The sequence below is a fragment of the Taudactylus pleione genome, unplaced genomic scaffold (assembly GCF_031769625.1).
Source record: "Taudactylus pleione unplaced genomic scaffold, aTauple2 ptg001314l, whole genome shotgun sequence".
NCBI classification, from domain to species: Eukaryota; Metazoa; Chordata; class Amphibia; order Anura; family Myobatrachidae; genus Taudactylus; species Taudactylus pleione.
Window position 1 is genome coordinate 11,217,233 of NW_028285714.1, and position 22,611 is coordinate 11,239,843.

Sequence of the window (22,611 nt, forward strand, 5' to 3'; positions counted from 1 at the left end):
TCCCCACCGCAAGCACTGCGATCAGTGCCGCCTGAAATACATGCAGGTGATGTGTACATTGACACTACCTTGCTAATTATGCACGCCCTTTAAACTGTGTTTTGGTGGCCTGACACGCCTGCGTTCGCACATCCACTCCTCTGTTCACAAGCACCTTCCCCTGTTACCACCCACAAACGGCACTGTCACTCAAAGCAGCAACCTGATAGTGGCTTATGAGCAACCAAAATCAGATCGCAAAGACTGGCTTGCGCACGCGCACTGCGAATTATACACATGCGCAGATGGGCGAAAATCGCTCAGAGCGAGCGAGTGCAACTTAGCGACCGGGTCTGAATCAAGTCCTATGTCCTCAGAGAAGATCAGGATGTCATCCAGATAGAACACTCCGTACTTGTATAACATGTGTCAAAAGATGTTATTTATGTACTTTTGGAAAACAGCAGGTGCATTGTTTAAACTAAAATGCATGACCAAGTGTTAAAGGCCTGATTAGGTTATAGAGTAGGCACCATGGAGATCTAATTTGTAAAAACCTTTGCCCCTTTTATACGGTCAAAGAGTTCAGAGATTAGTGGTAGTGGCAGTGATAGCGTTCAGACCCCGATAACCAATACATAGTCTCAGCCCTCATGTGGGTGATTTAGACTCCCTGATGAACCCGCGCTCAAGGTTCTCCTTGATGTATTCAGATACTGCTTGGGCCTCAGGAAGCAAGACGGGAAACACTCTTCCATGAGGGCATTTTCCCAGGCAGTAAATTTATAGAGAAGTCCAATTCTTGATGAGCTAGGAGAATTTCAGCTGCCTTCTTACTGAATACATCCCTGAAGGACCGGTATGGAGCTGGAAGAGGGTCGTCGGGGGAGATGAACGAACTCTGGGTGACATGATGTGGAGGTCTAATAGTTGGCAAGCACAACTGACGGCACTGAACTCCCCATGACAGGATTTGGTGCTTACACCAATCTAATGTGGGAGCATGCTTCCGTAACCACGGAAGACCCAGGATAATCGGATTCTTGGCCGATGGGAGTATATAGAAAGCTATCAACTCCCGATGGAGGGTGTCCACTTGCATTGTAACTTCTGTTGATTAGGAGTGGATGGTAGCCGTGGGAAGCTCATTCCCATCCACTCCAATGATACAGAATTGCATCTGTAATGGCGCACTAGGGATGCCTAGCTCCTGAACCTTCTTCTCTGTAATAAAGCTGCCATTGGCAGTAGAGTCCAGGAAGGCCTTGAGAGTCTACGGAGTCTTTTCTAATAGCAAGGTCACATCAATAGAAAACTGGAAATAACTGTCCTCTTTTGGGGTGTGATTAAATGCACCTAACCAAACCACCCCTCGATCAGTTAGGGCTTCTTGTTTCCCGGATACTTGGAACTGCTGGCAAGGAGGTGACCTGATTTGCCACAGTACAGATGCAGCTTATTCTTGAATCTCCTTTCCCTTTCCACAGCAGGGTGATGAGCCTTCCCAATCTGCATGGGCTCTTCTTGAGACTCAAGCAGAGCTGTGAAATGCAGAGCAAGCTTAAAACTGAAGCGCCCAGACTGTTTCCTCTCTCGTGCCCTCTCTTTGTGGTGAAGGTCTACCCGGATACACAATGATATCAGGTCATCCAGAGATGCTGGCAATACTCTGGATGCCAGTACATCCTTTATTTGCTCTGACAGACCCTGCATAAATGCAGAAACCAGGGCTTCATTGTTCCACCATAACGCTGAGGCCAGGGTTTGGAACTGCACAACATATTGTCCAACAGTTTGGTTGCCTTGCTTCAACTGCAGAATGGCTGCCCTGCAGAGGATACTCAAAGACCTTTCGATAGGCTGCTAGGAAATCAACACTGTTATTGACCAGTGGGTCGTTCCTCTCCCATAATAGAGAAGCCCATGCCAAAGCCTGTCCAGATGACAGTGAAATGAGATAAGTCACCTTTTTCCTCTTGGAAGGAAAATTCGCCACCTGGACCTCGAACTGAATCAGCACTGATTCAGAAATCCTCGACAGCCTTTGGGATCCCCATCATACTTCGATGGATTCGATCTGTACTGGTGCAGAGGCACCTGCACTTGAACGGCAACCACAGGAGATGATGCTGGTTGTACTGGAGCTTGCTGAGCTACACTGCTTATGCTACATCATTTCATAAGCATCTGTAGGCACTGCATAATCTGGGTCTTGTCTTGATCTTGCTTCTCGACTCTGGCTAACAGATTCTCCAGCAGATCTCGAGGTGAAGGATTACCAGCGGCATCCATGTTTGGCCAGAGTATTCTGTCACAACTCACAGGCAGATAATGGATGCTAGCCCATACTTCGGGATTGGCGAGACCCAGTACTGAGCCATGGATTCAACCTGCCAGTGGTATTTACCAGTGACCCCCGCAAGGAGGTTTGGACTAGGCTTCGTCCGACAAACAGGTCACGGCCCTCAAACTTGGTTCCCTTGTACAGGTGCTGGTGTTCTTCTGGATTAGAGTTGAGTACCAGCAGGTGTACCACATAGTCGACAAGCCAGGTCAGAACCAGGGAGCAGATGTAAACAGGTCACAGAGAAAAGCCAAGGTCGAAGCCGGAATACCAAGCGCAGTAACAGAATGGAGATGGAGTCAGGTCACAAAGCCAAGATTAGCAACGAGCAAATGTAATCACTGGGTCACTGGAGAAAGGTTTGGGAGCCTATACTCTGGCACCAGCCTAGTGTCCATGGACCCCCATATATAAGGAGGAGTTCGATTCTGTCTGGCTGTCTCTTTAAATTCTTTTCAGGTAAGTGCGCGCACCCTTAGGGGGAGCTGTGGCAGAGGAGTAGTGTGGAACCATGGCGCCCGGAGACAGTGCATGTCATAGCAAACCCCCCCTGCACTGAACTGTGCCAGTGGGGTATGGCCAAGTGAAGAGAAAAACAGCAAACAGTGGTAGTATCGCGCTGGGCGTTGAGGTCCCATTGGGGAATAGAATGCTTTGGTGATGCGCTATCATTATCTGACATTAAGGGGTAGCTCCTTTGGCACTGCTTTATTTATGTATAGCACCTAGTATCTGACTTTTGCTTCTTTGAATCATTGTTATTGGTCAATAGAGATTGTATTATATATTCTGACATTTAAGTTAAATTGACAAATACGTGTGCTAGAGTGAGATGCCACAGGGTGCACAGCTTATTACTGCAATTACTGCCCCAAGCAGCTATCACTGGAGTGTGAACACCTATAGGAAACTCCCTTCTTAACTATGCTCCTACTTTGCAAATTTACATTGCACCTATATTAATGTGAGTACTACTAACCATGTTCTGTCTACCACCATTATTATTATTTCAGGACTCCTAATATTTTCCTTTCAAATAGACCTTCAAATAACATTGTATGGTCATGCCTGAGAACACCTCCATTACATTAACTAGCAAAGCAGTGACTCTTATAATTGAAGTTTAGGATTTACCTCAGATGTGTAACTATTAAGTCCATTGAAGCACAATGAATGAATGAATGAATTAATGAGGTGAGAAGGAGGGAGGGGATCAAAGAGGAGAGGGGAGAGGAAAGTGCTGATCAGAGAGGGGAAGTGACAGAGGCCAGTATAGGGATAGCCATCGACCATCAATGATTCAGAATCATCGATGGTATATGGCCGATGTCGAATGCTTTTGACATCGATGGGGAGAACCAGATAGTTCTCCCCCATCGATGTCAAAGCATAACCGAGAGTTTTTTTTTTTCAAGGTGCCGAGACTCGGCATCCGCGAAGCCCAACCCCCACATTCTGATTGGCCCACGGGCCAGTCATTCAAATAACAGGGATGACCATCAGTTGGTGTTACCATCGATGGTCATCCATTGAATAGTTTGTAGCCATCGATGGCTACTTGATATTTACCAATCGTTGGTAACACCACTGATGGCCATCCCTAGGCCAGTAAGAAAGGAGAAGGGAAGGGCAAAGCCAAGCAGAGAGGGCCAGTGACAAAAGCCAATAAGAAAAGGAGAGGGGAGGGGCAAAGAGCTGATCACAGGCTAGTGAGGGAAGGGAATTAAAGAGGTGAGAAGTGAATGTAATCAATATGACAGGAAAAGTGAGGTGACAGAAGATGATCACAGAGGAGGGAGGGCCGGAGGGGAGGCAATCTGGGCAGCTTGAGGAACATGAAATGTAGAAACGGATCTCGGATCCGTAACTTATTTAGGATATAGAGCAAACAAAACGAGATAAAACTAACAGGTGGCCATCATACTGTGCAGCGCCCCATGAACCCCGGAACCCTGGATGGCGCCCTCTGTCCATTTTGGCGCCCGGAGCTAATGCTCCAGTGGAGCCACCCTCGCTACACCCCTGAGCTGTGGCCACCAGCACACACCTGCTGGGATGGACGGAGAGGAGACACCAGAAGCCGGGATACTAGCAGCAGGCTCCAGGGACTCCCCGCCCGCTGCCCTTCGTCGACCTGTACCCCAGCGCTGCCGGTCCCCGTAAGCGAGAGCCAGGTTCAGGCGTGCTGTGACACCTGCTATGGCACTGTTTGCTAAACAGTTCAGTAGCATACAGTAGTAACAAAGTTGTAGAATACAATTATGGATATTGGAATTTTGTTAAAGATTTACACACAGAAATCATTTTATATAAAAACGAAGAAACATTGTGAACAATGGGGACAATTTAGCATTGCATTCAGCATAAAAATGAAAATAACAATCCATATCGCATGGGATAATACTTGTGGCAGTACAGCGATTATTAATACATAAGCCCCATAATCTGTAAATAGATAAAATACAAGATAGTTTGAGAAGTACTACTCATATTATAAAAGTCTAAAAACTTTCAAAATCTTTTTGTCTTCTGTATTGTCACCAACTACATATGGGCTCAGCTACCAACAGACTCTACACACTGAAAAATATTTTTTGTAGCCAAAGTAACATTAGTAAGAATTTGAGTTGAACATTGTTAAGTACAACAGATACTGCATCATAAGCTCAAGATAAATGTTCGATGAACACTAGCAGTTTTGGTGCACTAGCCGTTTAGGTTAGGTACTTGGAACCTAACTGCCACCAGGTGGATACTTCATGTCACATTGTTATAAAATAAGTTAATCTATATATTTGTGTTCTTTGCTCACTGTGTCTGCCTGTGTTATATTCATGACTCCTAGTCCTTCTATGTATATTATCCCAACATACTGTACATTTATTCTTGTTGCTTAACATTGACTATTATAATTATTGAATTATTGCATTCTATCTTCACTCATTTTGCAATATGGCACCTGTTATTAATCTATTTTACAATGTACTACTTATTGCTATACACTGACTGCTTTCTACATCTGCACTTACTGATGCATTATGGGCCCCCTATTCTACCATCCCTACCCTGCACCAGTTCTTCCCAATCTCACTTACCCAATATCTTGCCCGTTGTAACCTACTGTCATTTTGTTTTTTCTTTTCTGTACTTCCCCCCTGCATATTTTACTTCTATGAACTGTTCATTTTGTACTGCTCTTTAAGTGGCTACCTCACCTGGTACATTCAAGGACAGGATGAACAACTTGTGGAACTATTTTTCTAATTTTCATTTAAACCTTGTATGTCCTATTACCATGTATTGCTTATTTCGTAAATTATAAACTATACAGTGCGTATGAGATGGCTGCATTGCCTGGTGTCAGTAGCAGGTTTACCGCTATGCAACCCAAGTGACCACTTAGGGTCCGGCGGGGCCCAGGGGGCTCGCCGACAGGTTTGTATAATGTATGCTTGATAGTTCCGGCCCCGGCAGACTGTCAGTAGTGCACATTTATATGGACATCTGCCGCTCTGTCTCACTGTTTCCTCTCCCCCGCACTGTGTTGTGCTGCATGTGAGGTAACATGCACAGAGAGATAGAGGAGCTGAGAAGAAATCCAGCGCTGCGCAGACACAGACGGGATCAGAGAGACCCATCTGTGCTGCTGCAGTAAAATAAAGAATACAAAATCTGTTTTAAAAAAGTAAAAAAATGGCGTGCCCCAAAAGAGCAACCAGCCCCGGGCTTCTAGTGACCCAGCGCTGGTTGTTCTTAAATACAGGAGACAAACCACATAGGGATCCTCTGTACTTAAGCACAACTAGCACCGGGCTAGTCAGAACCAGCCATTGTTTCCAAAATACGGGGGGAAAATGACGCAGGTGTACCCCGTACTTAGCGCTACCAGCACTGGGCTCTAATCCACAGCCAGGGGAGCCCTTTCACCGGGCCCCCCAGCCAAACGATTATCCCTGACCGCTAGTCAGCCCAGGTTGGACATCCCCAAATAAAGGGATCACTCTCTCCAGGGCACCCCAGGCCTAGGCTGATTGTCTTGGGCAATCATCGGCACCCCTGAGCAGTGGGTGTTGGGTTGATTATGTAGTGTAGTGCATTTCAAATAGTTAAAAATATTGTCTTTTGCTGTGGAAATGCAGGTCCCAGAAAGTCTCCCACGTATGCTGGTACTTGGAGAACCACAAGTACCAGCATGCGGGGCATTATGGGCCCGCTGGTACCTGTAGTTCCACAGCAAAGTAATATTGAATTGCCGGACTTGGCAAAACAAGAAAATGGAAATACGCGAACCACCAGACAATAGTACCAGACAATAGTAGCCTTCCGCCTCTCAGCCAATGAGCGGTTCCCACCATTGAAGTCAGTAGTGGGAACCGTTCATTGGCTGAGATGCAGAAGGCTCGCCTATTTCAGGCAAAGAGCATAGTGATACCCCACCGCTGAACTCTCATTCGGGATGTACCGTCCTTACAGGATGGTACTATTGTCCAGTGGCTTGTGTATTTCCGTGTTTTTGTTTTGCCAAGACCCCATGGATTGCCTACTGTGGTATGAAGAGGACCCGAACTTCGCAAGAACCCCCCCAAACCGCCGTATTTTGGCAACCAGGTCTTGTTCTGACTAGACCTGGTGCTGGTTGTGCTTAAGTACAGGGGACCCCTACATTGTTTGTCCCCAGTAATTTTAAGCATAACCAGCACTGGGTCACTAAAAGCCCGGGGCTGGTTGCTTTTTTTTGGGGGGGGAGGGCACACTATTCTTTTTCTTATTTTACACAGGTTTTTTTTTTACTGCAGCAGCACAGACTGGTCTCTCTGATCCCGTCCGTGCTCTGGCCCTGATTCAGAGCCGGACGCTCTGACAGAGCGCTCGCTCTGAATCAGGGTGTCTTTTTTTTTTTATGGAGCGGCCCCCTGGCCGCTCACATTGCTGTGGGTTGCCACCCACAGCTAATGCGAGCGGCCAGGATGATGGTCGCGATGGTCAAGACCATCGCGACCATCGGGCTCGCGACGAGACCCTTGTGGTAGGGTCTCATGGTCGCAAGCCCCAGAGAGCTTTCGGCTCAAACAGAGCCCGAAAGCTCTCCCACTGACATCACTTGTGATGTCAGTGGGGCCGCCCCCAGATGGTAGGCGTTCTCATGGGAACGCCTCCGTCTGGGCAGCCACCCCCCCAGCCTGCCCACCAAAGGGGGCGTGCTGTCACTCAACATCGACAGCACGCCCCCTTTGGTGCGAGACCCGGAGTGACGGATTGCCCGTCGCTATCCGGGTCTTGCGCATGCGCACGACGGAGCCGGCTCCGTCGTACGCATGCGCTGTGGGCCACCATCGACCCGGTTGCGAGCACTCAGCGCTTGCGACCGGGTCTGAATCAGGCCCTCTGTGTCAATGACACAGATGCATGTAGTATACGGATCTCCTGGTCTGTGCGTGCATCTGTGTCATTGAAATACACAGCAGCACAGACGGGTCACACTTACCCGTCGATACTTCTGTGTCAATGACACAGATGCATATAGCATGGTTCTCCATGGTCCGTGCTACATGCATCTGTGTCATATCGCACTTGATCTAATGATTATTCAAATCATTAGGTCGTGCCACGATAGATTGGGTGTACATCGTGCAGCTTTTGCTGCACATCGTTCACTTCAGCTGCCGGAGAGAGTTCAAGGGTGATTGCATACGAGATCGCATTGTATGCAAATCACACCATGTATGGGCACTATAAGGGGCACTAGTGTGGCATCATTTGAATTAGGGTACTATTGTGTGGTCAGATCCCTTCCCAGCGAGACTACACCTGTTTTTTTTGGTGCGTGCTCTCCCTGCTTCAATTATGGATAGGGTCACCAATGCTCATTATGCACCAAAATGTGTAATTACGGCTCTGCTTTGGTGGGCACAGATGTATCCTCATCTGTGTTCAGCACCCAGCCCTAAAAAAATTCTACAGTGGACACTACCTAATACTTCACAATGGCTTGGTCAATTGGGAAAATGCCTTCCCTTTTCTTTGTGTGTGACCTACAGTTTTAATAAATGATATGGTATTTACACTCTGGGCCTGATTCAGAGCCGGACGCTCTGACCAGAGCGCTCGCTCTGAATCAGGGTCGGCCTACCTAACACTGGAGCGGCCTCCTGGCCGCTCGCATAGCTGTGGGTGACCACCCACAGCTTATGCGAGCGGCCAAAAAGATGACCATCGTGACCATCGGGCTTGCAACGAGACCCTTGTGGTAGGGTCTCGTCTGCCACAAGCCCGGAGTGCTTTTGGCTCTATCAAAGCCAAAAACACTCCCACTGACATCACTAGTGATGTCAGTGGGGCCGGACCCAGACGGTAGCCACGCCCCCGGCACGCCCACCAAAGGGGGCGTGCTGTCACTCACCATCGACAGCACGCCCCCTGTGGTGCGAGACCCATGACGCCGGCTACCCCCTATTATTTAGTTCTCGCACATGCGCACGACGGAGGTGCCTCCGTCGTGCGCATGCGCATTTGGGTAACATCGACCCGCTTGCGAGCGTACAGCGCTCGCAAGCGGGTCTGAATGAGACCCTCTGTTTTTATGTTCCTTTTTAATTCTTGTAATGTCAGTAATTGTTTAAGTTTTAAAAAGTTGAACACCAGGAGAAAAAAATGACAAATAATGTAAGGGGAATAAATTAGGAATGAAAATATAGTGTTATGGACTGTTTGAGTAAGGGGGGGGGGCCCAAATCGGTCTTTCTTTGGGCCCCATGAGGTCTAAATCTGCCTCTGACTGGTGTTCTCTTGTGTAGGATAAACAATCCATGGTTCTGAGGATTTTACAAGGATTATGTATGTTATCTAGTACTTTATCTCCCCCATTTTGTGTCATCTCAGTCCAGGCATTGCCCAAACTGCCCAATGTAATCCTAAATAGTGCACCTAAATTAGATGTCTCATCTGGTTCCTTCGTGGGTAGGATGAATTATCCTTAAAACTGATTACTCAAAATGGCTGCTTCACCCTTGTATTATATTCATGGCTTCTGTAGTTTATGCAAATCTAAACCTATGTATTATGTTTATTGTAGCTGTAAAGTGCCTTGAGTCCTATTGGAGAAAAGTGCTATATATAATATTATCATTCAAATGTATAAGTTTAGATTTTAAAATAAAGCAAAGTTAAATTTAATTAACTATGGAATACAAGAATAAACATAACTTTATTCATTTTTAATGAGTGGGTAGAGTCTTCCTGCATGGGTTTGACAAGAGGAGCAATCACTTTGCTGTAATCTTAAACATTTTGATGCTGTTAACATACAGTACATATGCCCTTACTGACTACACATCGTACAGTGCTCTGTGCCTCGTCAAATGCTAGGAGACTTGTATATTGAACCATCAATCTATATGGACCTGAAATTCACAAAAAGGACAAAAGTTATATTAATCTCTCAAATGAAGAGGAAGAAGTGACAAATAACTGAGATTTCCCAACATGTCTATTTGTGCATTATAGCACCATCTGCTTTTATAACTATTTTGTAAAAACTTTACAAATATGCAAATAACAAGTCCTACATTAATTTTATATATTTACAACACTTTAGTAAATATACCCCATGGTTTACTTTTGTAAATGTAAATATTGAGATTATTGCTAATAAGCTTATATCAAGCATATCAACATTTATTAATCACAGTTTGACAGTTTATTACCTTATATACATATCTGGAACTGTCAATTGATATACCACTGTTCGCTTTTAAGGTAATAACAGGCACCTTAATTTGCGGGACCACACACTTTAATTTAGATTATTCCCTGATATTGCCAATTCACCTTTTGATGCATTATTGTTATATTATGTCATTTTAATAAGTAATCAATACATCACAGCTATTGTGATAATTTTTAACAGATGTTTTTTTGAGATGTGTTTTGAATTTTAATCAATATGCATTCCCAAAACTGACCCGTCCTGCTGAATATATATATATATATATATATATATATATACCAAGAAATGGACGGGTACAGCGCCACTACCTGTATATCTTACTGAGTGAACCAAGTATAGTGTATATAAAATATAGTTTATAGCAACTGGGCCGGCGTCAGCTCTGATTCAATAGTGTAATACCAGTGTGAGTATATTAAAGACAGTGAAAAAAGTGAATTGACAATCAGGCGACTAGTTTGCTATATGTGTTTAACTATAAATGGTAAATGATACAATATAACTCAAATGAGTTATTAATTTCAAGTGCAGTGTTAATCTGATTATAACTCAAAACATATAGGAGAGTGTACTCCAGGCTAAATAATAAATAAAGTATACCAATTTATAGGTAACAAAAGTGCTAGTGCAAAATTAAATATGATTAAAATTTTTACAATTTATTAATAAAAAACACATAAAAAATGAATGAATGTGACCATATAAAAATAATGACTGGCAGTAAAAAATAAATAAGTAAAAACAAAGTAGAGGTAAGTTGATGTTTAAGCAGCTTATCTGGTTAGAAGAGAGAGGTAATTCTCCACAGTGCATGAGGCAACCAACAGGCCAACGCGTTTCGTCTCTATGACTTCATCAAGGGGATAATGTACCTGTGTGGTGATCCTGTATTTATACCACACTATGAGTTCAATAGGGGTCAGGTGTTCACCTTACTTCCTGTATCTTAGGGAGATCTCAAAACAAAGTAATTTTGTAATCCAACAATTCATCAGCTAGAATGTTATGTATTGAAATGTTTCCCATAAAAATACTATTTTTGCAAGTTGTCAAACGGCAATCTTACATGGCCCACTTCCGCCCTTTTCAACCTGGCTTCCGCCCTCACTTGTAGTGCGTCATATCCGTTCCCGGCAGCTATATTAGTCCAGGGCGCGCGCTCCCGGTCACTTCCGCATTGTCCCTCGTGTTTGGAGCTAACCACGGGACTTCTGCCAACCGCTTGTTGATGTGTTCGGAGCTTGGCCACGTCACTTCCGCCAACCCTTCTATCACTCGGCTCCAGAACGCGGCGTATCACTTCCGCCCTCACTCTATAGACACGTGATGCTCTTCCGCCCCATTGTCTTCTTAGGACTTAGTATTTCCACCCTTCTTTTCTGTATAGTGAGGATGACTTCCGCCCATATGTAAATAATGAATAGATTGTATCTTCAGTATTCTCTGAAACTAGAATAATAGAGATAAATATTCCAGTTGGAGAAGATGCATTATTTTAATGTTAGATATATAAGTTAATTCACTAAATACTTAGTCAGGGTATATCATTCTCTCTGAACATATATATGTTAGAATGGCAACTACATAGTGAAAATTTGGTATTTATTAGAATGATCCATATATTGTAAAATATATCTATTTATGTACACGTTCAAAGATGTTGTTGTTTTTTCTTATAAGGAACTATAATAGATGTCATTTTATAATTGGGTGAACTGGGAGAGGATTTCTCTGAAAGTTCTACAAAGAGGAGCATGAATTCAGGGGTATAATTAATAATTGAAGGTTCTTAAAATATGGAGATTCTTCTTCAAATCTTTCTTTTTCTTGCTACTTCCTTCAAAGGAGGTTCCAAAAAGTCTTGAGGTTCCTTGAGTCTTCATATTAATCAGGCTCAGAACCCACTTCTCTTCCTGCATTTGGGTAGGTGTAGTTGTAAAAAGTTCTGGTACTATTATTTACTCCTAAGCCTTGTGGCTTTCAATTGTGAATATGCCATGATTCCCTTTTTAGACATTGTCATTCTCTAGCCTGGTTATATTTCAAACCGCTGGCTAAATTTGCAGCACCAGGTATTCTCAAGAGGTTGCCTTACTTAGTACTAACCTGGCCCAATCATGCTTTGCTTCCAAGATCGGACGAGATTGGGCTCACACATGATGGTATGGCAGCAAATAAATATTGTCAATGGTCCATAATGCCAAATATTCTACCAAACCTGGACTTCCCTCAATACTTTTATTGATTTAAATAAATGTGTGAGAAATCTCACACTCAAACGACACTTTTTAAGAAAAGAATCAGCACCTCTAAAGAACTATACTGCCCCTAACTCAAAATCCGGTTTTAGAGGTAAATCTACATATTACCCGCTGGAATCAAAAGGGACTCACATAAACGTTTTCTATGAAATGGTAAAGAAAGATCTTTGCAGCAATGAGACGAATTATGCACCTATAAAAAAACTAAATTTAAGTAATAGAGAAAAGGAAGCACTAAACAATGTAAAAGAAAACCGTGAGATAGTTCTAAAACCAGCTGATAAAGGGGGGTTTGGTTATCATGGACCATGTTTATTACCTTAAAGAAGCACATAGATTACTTGATGATCAAACTTCTTATGAAAAAATTGATCAAAGATCCAGTGGAAGAATATACAGAAGAACTGAGAACCATTTTACTTTTTGGTTTACAAAGGAATATCTTAACTAAAGAAGAATTCCAATTTTTAATGAAATCAAACCCCACAACCCTGATTTTTTATTTTTTACCAAAAATACATAAGTCACTTACGTAACCTCCAGGGAGACCCATAATAGCAGGTAATGACTCCCTTACATCTAATCTCTCCAAATATGTTGATATCTTTTTACAAAAATATGTTATTAAACTTGAATCCTATTTAAAGGATACTATGAGTGTATTACAGCAAATCGAAAATATACCATGGAGATCAACTTATAATTGGATAACTATTGACGTACAATCGTTATATACATGTATTGAGCATTCAAAAGGTATGAACGCATCAAGAATGTTTTTAGAATTGGATGATGAAATTGAAGTTCCACACAGAGTTTTTATGTGATCTTATGTCTTTTATACTTACTCATAATTATTCTAAATTTTTAAATCAATTTTATCGTCAAATTTGTGGAACCGCAATGGGTACAACTTTTGCCCCCAGTTTTGCGAATTTGTTCATGGGATGTTGGGAAAATAATTATGTATATAGCAATAATCCTTTTAAAGACAATATCATTTTTTATAAGAGATATATTGATGAAATTTTAATCATATGGGAAGGGTCAGAAAAATGTTTTAATGATTTTTTAATTTTCATTTCAAATAACAATATGAATCTTACATTTACGGCCAATTTTAATATTTCGAGTATTGAGTTTTTGGATTTGATTCTAACAGCAGGAGGTGGCCAAATTTGCACAAATTTTTTTATAAAAGGAGTAGATGCAAACAGTTACCTGCATTATAAAAGCTGTCACCTGGACAAATGGAAGAACAACATCCCATATTCCCAGTTCTATAGAATAAAACGTAATTGCAAAGATGTCAATGTCTGTAATGAACAACTGGAAATTTACGCTACCAGGTTTAGAGAAAAGGAGTATCCTGAAGCAATTATTAAGACAGCTATGCAGAAAATGAAAAATATAGAAAGGAAGAATCTACTACAATATAAGACCGAAAAACCGCAAAAGGAAGAGATGATACCATTTGTCACTACATATAATGGACACGAGAATCGAATCAAAAAATCTCTCAACAAAAATTGGAGTATTCTTCTGATGGACCCATTACTTCAAAAGATCTTACTGACAAAACCACAGATCATATATAGAAAATCAAGGAATTTAAAAGACTTACCAGCACCAAGTATGCTAAGGGATAAAGGAAAAGAAAGATCAACTATGAACACTCTGAAATGTAATGGAAGCTATAAGTGTGGACATTGTAATATTTGTAAGTTTCTTCACCCCAAGAGAAAAACATTTACGAACTCGGACAGATCTAAGGAATACACTATAAAGAACTTTATAATTTGCAATTCTACATCAGTGATCTACTTGTTGGAATGTACATGTGGACTTAAATATATAGGTAAAACTAAGAGACCACTCAAAATTTGAATTCAGGAGCATATTAGGAATATTAGAAATAAGGTTGAAGGACATGCAGTCTCCAAGCATTTTTCGACAAAGCACAACTCAGATCCCGAATGCATCACCTTCAAGGCAATAGAACACGTAACCCTGGGAGAAAGAGGTGGAGATTTGGGTAATCTGTTATCGAGAAGAGAAATATTTTGGCTATTTGAACTGGATACGTTGGCACCTAAAGGCTTCAATGAGTACTATGAAATTGCTCCTTTTTTGTGATATGTTCAATTCCTATCTACTAATATACCACCAGGTTATGGATGGGCCTGAACAGTACCCTGAAGGTTTATCTTCTGAGGGAAGTCCAGGTTTGGTAGAATATTTGGCATTATGGACCATTGACAATATTTATTTGCTGCCATACAATGTGTGAGCCCAATCTCATCCGATCTTGGAAGCAAAGCATGATTGGGCCAGGTTAGTACTAAGTAAGGCAACATCTTGAGAATACCTGGTGCTGCAAACTTAGCCAGCGGTTTGAAATATAACCAGGCTAGAGAATGACAATGCCTAAAAAGGGAATCATAGCATATTCACAAATGAAAGCTACAAGGCTTAGGAGTAAATAATAGTAACAGAACTTTATGAACTTTTTACAACTACACCTACCCAACTGCAGGAAGAGAAGTGGGTTCTGATCCTGATTAATATGAAGACTCAAGGAACCTCAAGACTTTTTGGAACCTCCTTTGAAGGAAGTAGCAAGAAAAAGAAAGATTTGAAGAAGAATCTCCATATTTTAAGAACCTTCAATTATTAATTATACCCCTGAATTCATGCTCCTCTTTGTAGAACTTTCAGAGAAATCCTCTCCCAGTTCACCCAATTATAAAATGACATCTATTATAGTTCCTTATAAGAAAAAACAACCACATCTTTGAACGTGTACATAAATAGATATATTTTACAATATATGGATCATTCTAATAAATACCACATTTTCACTATGTATTTGCCATTCTAACATATATATGTTCAGAGAGAATGATATACCCTGACTAAGTATTTAGTGAATTAACTTATATATCTAACATTAAAATAATGCATCTTCTCCAACTGGAATATTTATCCTCTATTATTCTAGTTTCAGAGAATACTGAAGATACAATCTATTCATTATTTACATATGGGCAGAAGTCATCCTCACTATACAGAAAAGAAGGGCGGAAATACTAAGTCCTAAGAAGACAATGGGGCGGAAGAGCATCACGTGTCTATAGAGTGAGGGCGGAAGTGATACGCCGCGTTCTGGAGAAGAGTGATAGAAGGGTTGGCGGAAGTGACGCGGCCAAGCTCCGAACACGTCAACAAGCGGTTGGCGGAAGTCCCATGGTTAGCTCCAAACACAAAGGACAATGCGGAAGTGACTGAGAGCGCGCGCCCTGGACTAATACAGCTGCCAGGAACGGATATGACGCGCTACAAGTGAGGGCGGAAGCCAGGTTGAAAAGGGCGGAAGTGGACCGTGTAAGATTGCCGTTTGACAACTTACAAAAATAGTATTTTTAAGGGAAACATTTCAATACATAACATTCTAGCTGATGAATTGTTGGATTACAAAATTACTTTGCTTTGAGATCTCCCTAAGATACAGGAAGTAAGGTGAACACCTGACCCTTATTGAACTCATAGCGTGGTATAAATACAGGATCACCACACTGGTACATTATCCCCTTGATGAAGTCATAGAGACGAAACGCATTGGGACTGTTGGTTGCCTCATGCACTGTGGAGAATTACCTCTCTCTTCTAACCAGATAAGCTGCTTAAACATCAACTTACCTCTACTTTGTTTTTACTTATTTATTTTTTACTGCCAGTCATTATTTTTATATGGTCACATTCATTCATTCATTTTTTATGTGTTTTTTATTAATAATTTGTCAACATTTTAATCATATTTAATTTTGCACTAGCACTTTTGTTACCTATAAATTGGTATACTTTATTTATTATTTAGCATGGAGTACACTCTCCTATATGTTTTGAGTTATAATCAGATTAACACTGCACTTGAAATTAATAAATACATACACACACACATACACATTCACACACACATACACAAAATTACAAATTATGACTAGTCTGTTTCATGAACTCAAAAAGAAAAAAAAAACAATGCCTTTGGCACAATAAAATGTTACAATTCACAATCTAAATAGATATAGCGAAGAACAGCTGCAGCGAATATGAGGTCAAAGGAATCTCTAGAGTACAAGTAAACCCCAAACAATGACCTGCGCTACAATGCACTATGGGTCTCATTCAGACCCGCTCGCGAGCGCTGTATGCTCGCAAGCGGGTCGATGGTGCCCAAGTGCACATGCACACGACGGAGGGAACGCCTTCCGTCTGGGTTCGGCCCCACTGACATCACTAGTGATGTCAGTGGGAGTGATTTTGGCTCTGATAGAGCCAAAATCACTCCAGGGCTTGCGGCAACGAGACCCTACCGCAAGGGTCTCATCGCAAGCCCGATGGTCTTGACCATCGCGACCATCATCATGGACGCTCGCATAAGCTGTGGGGGGTAACCCACAGCTATGGAAGCGTCCAAGAGGCCGCTCCAATTTTAGGTAGGCCGGCCCTGATTCAGAGCGAGCGCTCTGGTCAGAGCGTCCGGCTCTGAATCAGGCCCTATATCTCCTGTGAATTATTTTTATGCATGCATATTTTACAGTTATATTATTTATTTGTATATAGTTAATGTTCGAGGTATATTAAATATATTATAAATATACTCTTTATATTTTTTATATAGTGCATTGTAGTGCAGGTCATTGTTTGGTGATTACTTGTTTCAAGAACTTGCAACTGAGAATTGTTGCAATTTAAGCAGAGAGTACTTATATGGTATGAAAAGGAAAAACAAAAGGGTATAAAAAAACAAAAGATTAAACAAAGTATTAAATAGCAAAAACAGCAGAGAAAAGCATCAAGGATAATGGAATATTAAACTGTGTGGGGCCTCATTTAGAGTTATGTGCGATTTTGTAGCCTGCATCTAAACATAAAAGGGCTGATTCTGATTTGATGTAAGCTAATAATAACTGCCATTATAAATTGGTGTAACTTCCATCTAATTCAGTTTTTTAGAGTTGTTTGAATTGCTTCAGAATTTACTTAATATGGTTATGACATAGTTCTCTTGGGTGGTGTTAGGAAGTTTGGTCTAGTTTGCATATTCATGCTGTTGATTTCCCACTGATGTGCAAGGTTGCTGGCAGTCTTTTCTAAACTTGGTCCCAGCCTCTGTTGGTTATAAAAGATGTCCAGGCCTAGCACTCAGTGCTAGGAGATTATCTAGTCTAACTGATGATCTTTAACCATCTCCTGAAATTTCCTGTGTACTGACTTGGATGCCATTTATTTTCTTTGACTGTCCCCAAGTCTGTTTGCCTGCATTGTGTATCAGACCAGTGGAACTATTTTAAATTACACTTTTGTCTACCCCTTAAAACTGTTGCTCATAAGTGTATGAGACCCAGAACAATATTAGACCACACTTCGTACTTATTCTACTGTATACTCTTCAGCTAATAGTATCCTGCTTGCCAAAATCATTCTCTGCTAACCATTTGTACTATAATTAACAGCATTAATACATCCTAGTTTAATAGTAACTGCTTTCTAAGGGTCATCCCAGAGCTCCTGCCACTAGTACTTCTCTGAACCAATATGGGTTGCATCAGTACCCTATTTATGTGACAGATTGATATTGCTGGCTACTTGTTGGTAAATGTAATTACCATTCCAAAACATCATGAATGATTACAATATAATTTTTAAAGACTTCAATTAATTCACAAAGGTGACTTTCATCTCCATATACCCAAGTGGTTTATCATATTACTTAATTGAATCAAGCTGCTAAATTACAATTACATAGTGCTTGTTGACTTAGGGCCTGATTCAGAGCCGCTCGTAAGCGGCCGCTCGTTGGCACTGAGCGATGTTCGCCCAACTGCGCATGCTTACGGATTTTAATACGCATGCGCGAACCAGTCAGTGTGGCCGAACATCGTTTGTTCGCAAAACAGCGAATGTCTGCTATTTTGAGTGACAGGAGGAGGCGTTTGTGGGTGGTAACAGGGGAAGGTGCTTGAAAACGGGGAGTGGAGATCCGAACGCAGGCGTGCTTAAAGGTCAAAACTGGCGTTTTATGGGTGTGCATAATTAATACAGCAGCGTCAGCGACCACGTCACTTGTTTTTTTTTAAGTCAGAACTACTCGCAAAATAGCGGTTTAAAAAACCAACCACAAGAATAGCGAGCAGTTCATACGCTGTTCGATGTACTCGATTAATCTAATAAATAGCGGACATGACGTATGATGCGAGCGGCCAGGGGGCGTATTTTTCAAAATTTCGACCACAAGTTTTGCTCGCTCGTTCAGACTTAGAGGCGTGAACAGACCGCAAAGTGCGAACGGTTCATTTGAATAGCCACCCTTTTTTTTAAACGAACTACCGCAAATAGCGAGCGGCTCTGAATGAGGGCCTTAGGCGCCCGTTTTGACCTTTAAGCACGCCTGCATTCGGATCTCCACTCCCCGTTTTCAAGCACCTTCTCCTGTTACCACCCACATACGCCTCCTCATGTCACTCAAAATAGCAGACATTTGCTATTTTGCGAACAAACGATGTTCGGCCGCACTGACTGGTTCGCGCATGCGTATTAAAATCTGTACGCATGCGCAGTTGGGCGAACATCGCTCAGTGCGAACGAGCGGCCGCTTACGAGCGGCTCTGAATCAGGCCCTTACTTCACAGTCTTCAAGTATTATATGGATTTACATTCATGACATATTTGAATTAAGGTGCAATTAATGCATCTATGGCAATAGAAAGCCAGTTGTCGTGCAATTTATTAAGAAACATTTCATAGAACTGTCTGACAAAGGGGCGGATCTAGACTGTTCCTTTAGGGGCGGGGGGCGATTTAATGATTATGATTCCTCCTCTTTCCTGTATTGGCACCTCCCCTTTCTGGTCCTAACGCCTCCCCTTTACAGTTTTTTTTGTGGCTACATTGATTATTACAATGTATATATATTCACTATGTGGGAATACACAGTTTTATCACCAGCAGCCATCTCCCTGCTCCCCCCTCCCCCAGCCATCTCCCTGCAACTCCCCTTCCTTTCCGAGAGCAGAAACCATCCTTCTCTTCCTCTGCCCGAGAGCAGCAGGAGCCATCCCCAGTAGCAGCGGTGTAGGACGGAGTCTGTAACGTCTCCCTGTACAGTGTCAGTAGCGCACAGATAGCGCCACTGTGCAGGGATAACAGTCTCCGGTCAGTCTTGTAGCACCAGCAGGGTGCGGGGAGCCAGCAGTGCTCTCTCCTTCCTTGGCTCCTCGATGACAGCCTCTCTCCGAACTAGGAGCGCAATACACAGGCTCCGACCACAGCACAAGCTGAGCACAGGGGGACTGGGGGGGGAGACACGATCGCTCCAATACCCCCCTCCCTTCCCCCTGGATCCACCAATGCTCTGGCAGTGCTGACTTTGCAATCCCCCAGTAATTTTAGCACATTTCTAAGGGAAAAATATTTTAGTTTAATAATAAAATAGGGGTCCCCAGGGGTGGTTAGAAGAAGAGGAGTGAGCCCGTGTGCAGGCTCCATACGAGTACCCTCCTCTCGCAGTAGACTTTGGTGCTGGGGCTAAGTTCCCATAGACTTCTCTACTGCCTATTTTTCCTGTGAATTCTATCTGCAGCGCTGGCCGTTGTGGAAATTAGAACTACGGAGATGTAAGTATAATTATATGGGTGCAGGGGGTGTGGTCTGGTGTGCGCCTCCCTGGACCCAGGGGCCTATGTGCACCGCGCACCATTCACCCAATGGGGTTCCCTGCTATCATTATTCTGAAGTGGCAATAGCGGCTGGTACTTGTACTGCTTTTGTCCATGTTCAATAGGATAGAGCTACTGCAGAAAGAGGAGTCTTGTTAATTAGGGAGAACGCCTATCTATTTAGAAATTGTTGCCCTTTAATAAATATATCCCTCTGTCTCCATTAACAAATTCTAAAGCGTTGGTTAACAACAGAACAAATTTGGGGAACTTTGTAAACAATAAGCGCTAGGCACATGGAACTATTTATTTTTGTAAATTTATTTTATTTGATCACAGAATGCTGGACACTCTGGGGCTGATGCAGCATTGTTGGTAAAATGGACATATTCATGTACTTAAATAAAAGAAAAAAGTACAGAAAAATTGTATATTTTTGCTACTCGCAGAGCTGTACATGCCTCTGCCCTATAGTAAGTGTAAGATGTACATCTCATAAGAAGCATAAATGCACGTTTCTGCATAAGCTGCATTTGCGTAAACACACATTTAGTGTGCTCGACCTATGTTAGAATGACCTTTCTTTCCTCTGTGCTACCTTTTCAGATGCAGGCGGGCGTGTCATACCTGTGCAGGACTGTACTGACGCATAGTGCTCGCATTCACTCTCTAACCAATCACAAAGCAAGATATTCCTGGGGAACTGGCACATTACTCACTCTGCATCAGCCCTTTTATACATTATATTTTTATGAATGTCAGGTTGTATTGGAATTTGTACTGGCACTTACTAAGATAGTTTTTTCTTATTATGGGACTGCCCTACGGTCAATGATTTTTGCAAACTAGTATGATTGAATATTCAGTCTACATCACTACCACCACCAGAGGCTAATGGTTGTTTATTCACTTTAGATTTTTAAGAATTGTTTAATGTTACCATTTATTGTTATGTCCTAGGCCTATCTCCCTTTGCTAAAGTAATTATTGCTTGCTCCTTATGGGCCCCATACCATCCAGATATACACAAATGGCTAGCACTGGTTAAAGATACAACTGACCATGAAAGATATGTCTATACTAGCCGTAAGGCTCTTCCTAAATATCATAAATTTTAGGACCGCTGGGCCTTCGTTGACCTGTTGGTGATCCCCCCCTTGCAACCTATCATTTTTTCTTTGCAAAAAATATTTTTCTTACTTATGCTTCGTTTTAACTTTCCTTTTTGTGTTTGTTTGTTACTTTTTACCTCCATGCGCTGGACAGATAATATGATCCTGTACTGATCTCAGGCTTGGCTTATTCATGCTATCCCTCTGACTGTATACTTTTATATTTTATGATGTCTTTTTTGTTGGTATGTTTATATGTATATTTTCTTTTCTGTTGTGTCTGAATAAAAACTTACATGATTTAAGAAAATGCAGTTTTTTCACTTATTTATATTACTACCCAAAAATGTATGACCCATGGGTGTTGGAGAAGCCTCGGTCATGAGTCTGACTTTCCGGAGAAAGTTGGTTGGGTATATTTTTACTTGGCAAACTCTAGGGGGGAGTTAGCTGTGTGCTGGACTGCCTGTGGCTGTGTCCCACAGGACCCAAGACTGAGGGCCTTATTCATTGATTGCAACTGCAACAGCACTCACAGTTGGCCGAATGTTGCGTACTGCACATGCATCGCAGTGCGTGTAGGCTGCCCTGTGTTCAAGCAGACCACGCAGAGCCATCGTTGAGTGATTGACAGACAGTGAGCATTTGAGGGGTGGTGACGGAGGGGTGGTCGGAGAAACGCAGGCGCGTCTGTCCATTTGAACGCTGTTGCGTGGGTGTGCATAAATTAGCCAGTGCGATGGCATTCGCAGCTTGAGAGCCCACTGCATGCAACAAGGTTAGCAATTTCTAAGTAAGGTCAGGGCTGCTGTAATTCTGCGTAAGAGGCCAGTGGTACTCCATGTTACCGATGTTTATGGAGGTTTGAAAGGTATTACGGATGTGAAATAGCGGGTAGTGGGAGGCAGTTGGCGTCTCTATGCTGGCAGTGCAACGGCATGCGATAGCAATCAGTGGCATATTTTTGCAGCAGATCTGTGTGCAATTACTGAGCTGCGTTCGCAATAGCGTTCCTTAATGAATCAGGCCCAGTGTTCCTACAGGAACACCAGGAAAACCTCATTCTGCTGTTTTTCCTGTTACAGTGGAAACAGCCCAGCTTGTCATAGTCTGATGCTGATTGTGCTTTTGCGGCAGTGGGGAGGGAGACAGTGTTTCCCCCCTGCATTACCTGTAGTCAGACCGGTCTATAAGTCCTGGTGTTTCTCTTAAGCTGGGCATCCACTATGCAATTATCGCTCTGATATCTGTCCAATCTGGCTGGTTGGAATGAAAACCTGGTAATGTATGGGAGCAACTGACAGTCGATCATATAGTTTTAAACACTGTAAAAAAAGGACAAAAAAAAATTGTTCAAATCGGTTACATTTGTGTGTTTTTAACCAATTTGTCTGAACAACCATTTTTGTATATTTTCCAGTGTTTGTGAGCAAATGGACGATTGTCATTTGCTCCCATACATTACCAGGTT

The 22,611-nt window shown here is 42.4% G+C and overlaps 1 pseudogene; it reads right to left on the reverse strand.

Annotated features, from left to right (window-relative positions):
* Positions 1-12,106: 12,106 nt before the first annotated feature.
* On the reverse strand, positions 12,107-12,225 carry LOC148443248 (5S ribosomal RNA; annotated as a pseudogene).
* Between the last annotated feature and the right edge of the window lie 10,386 nt (positions 12,226-22,611).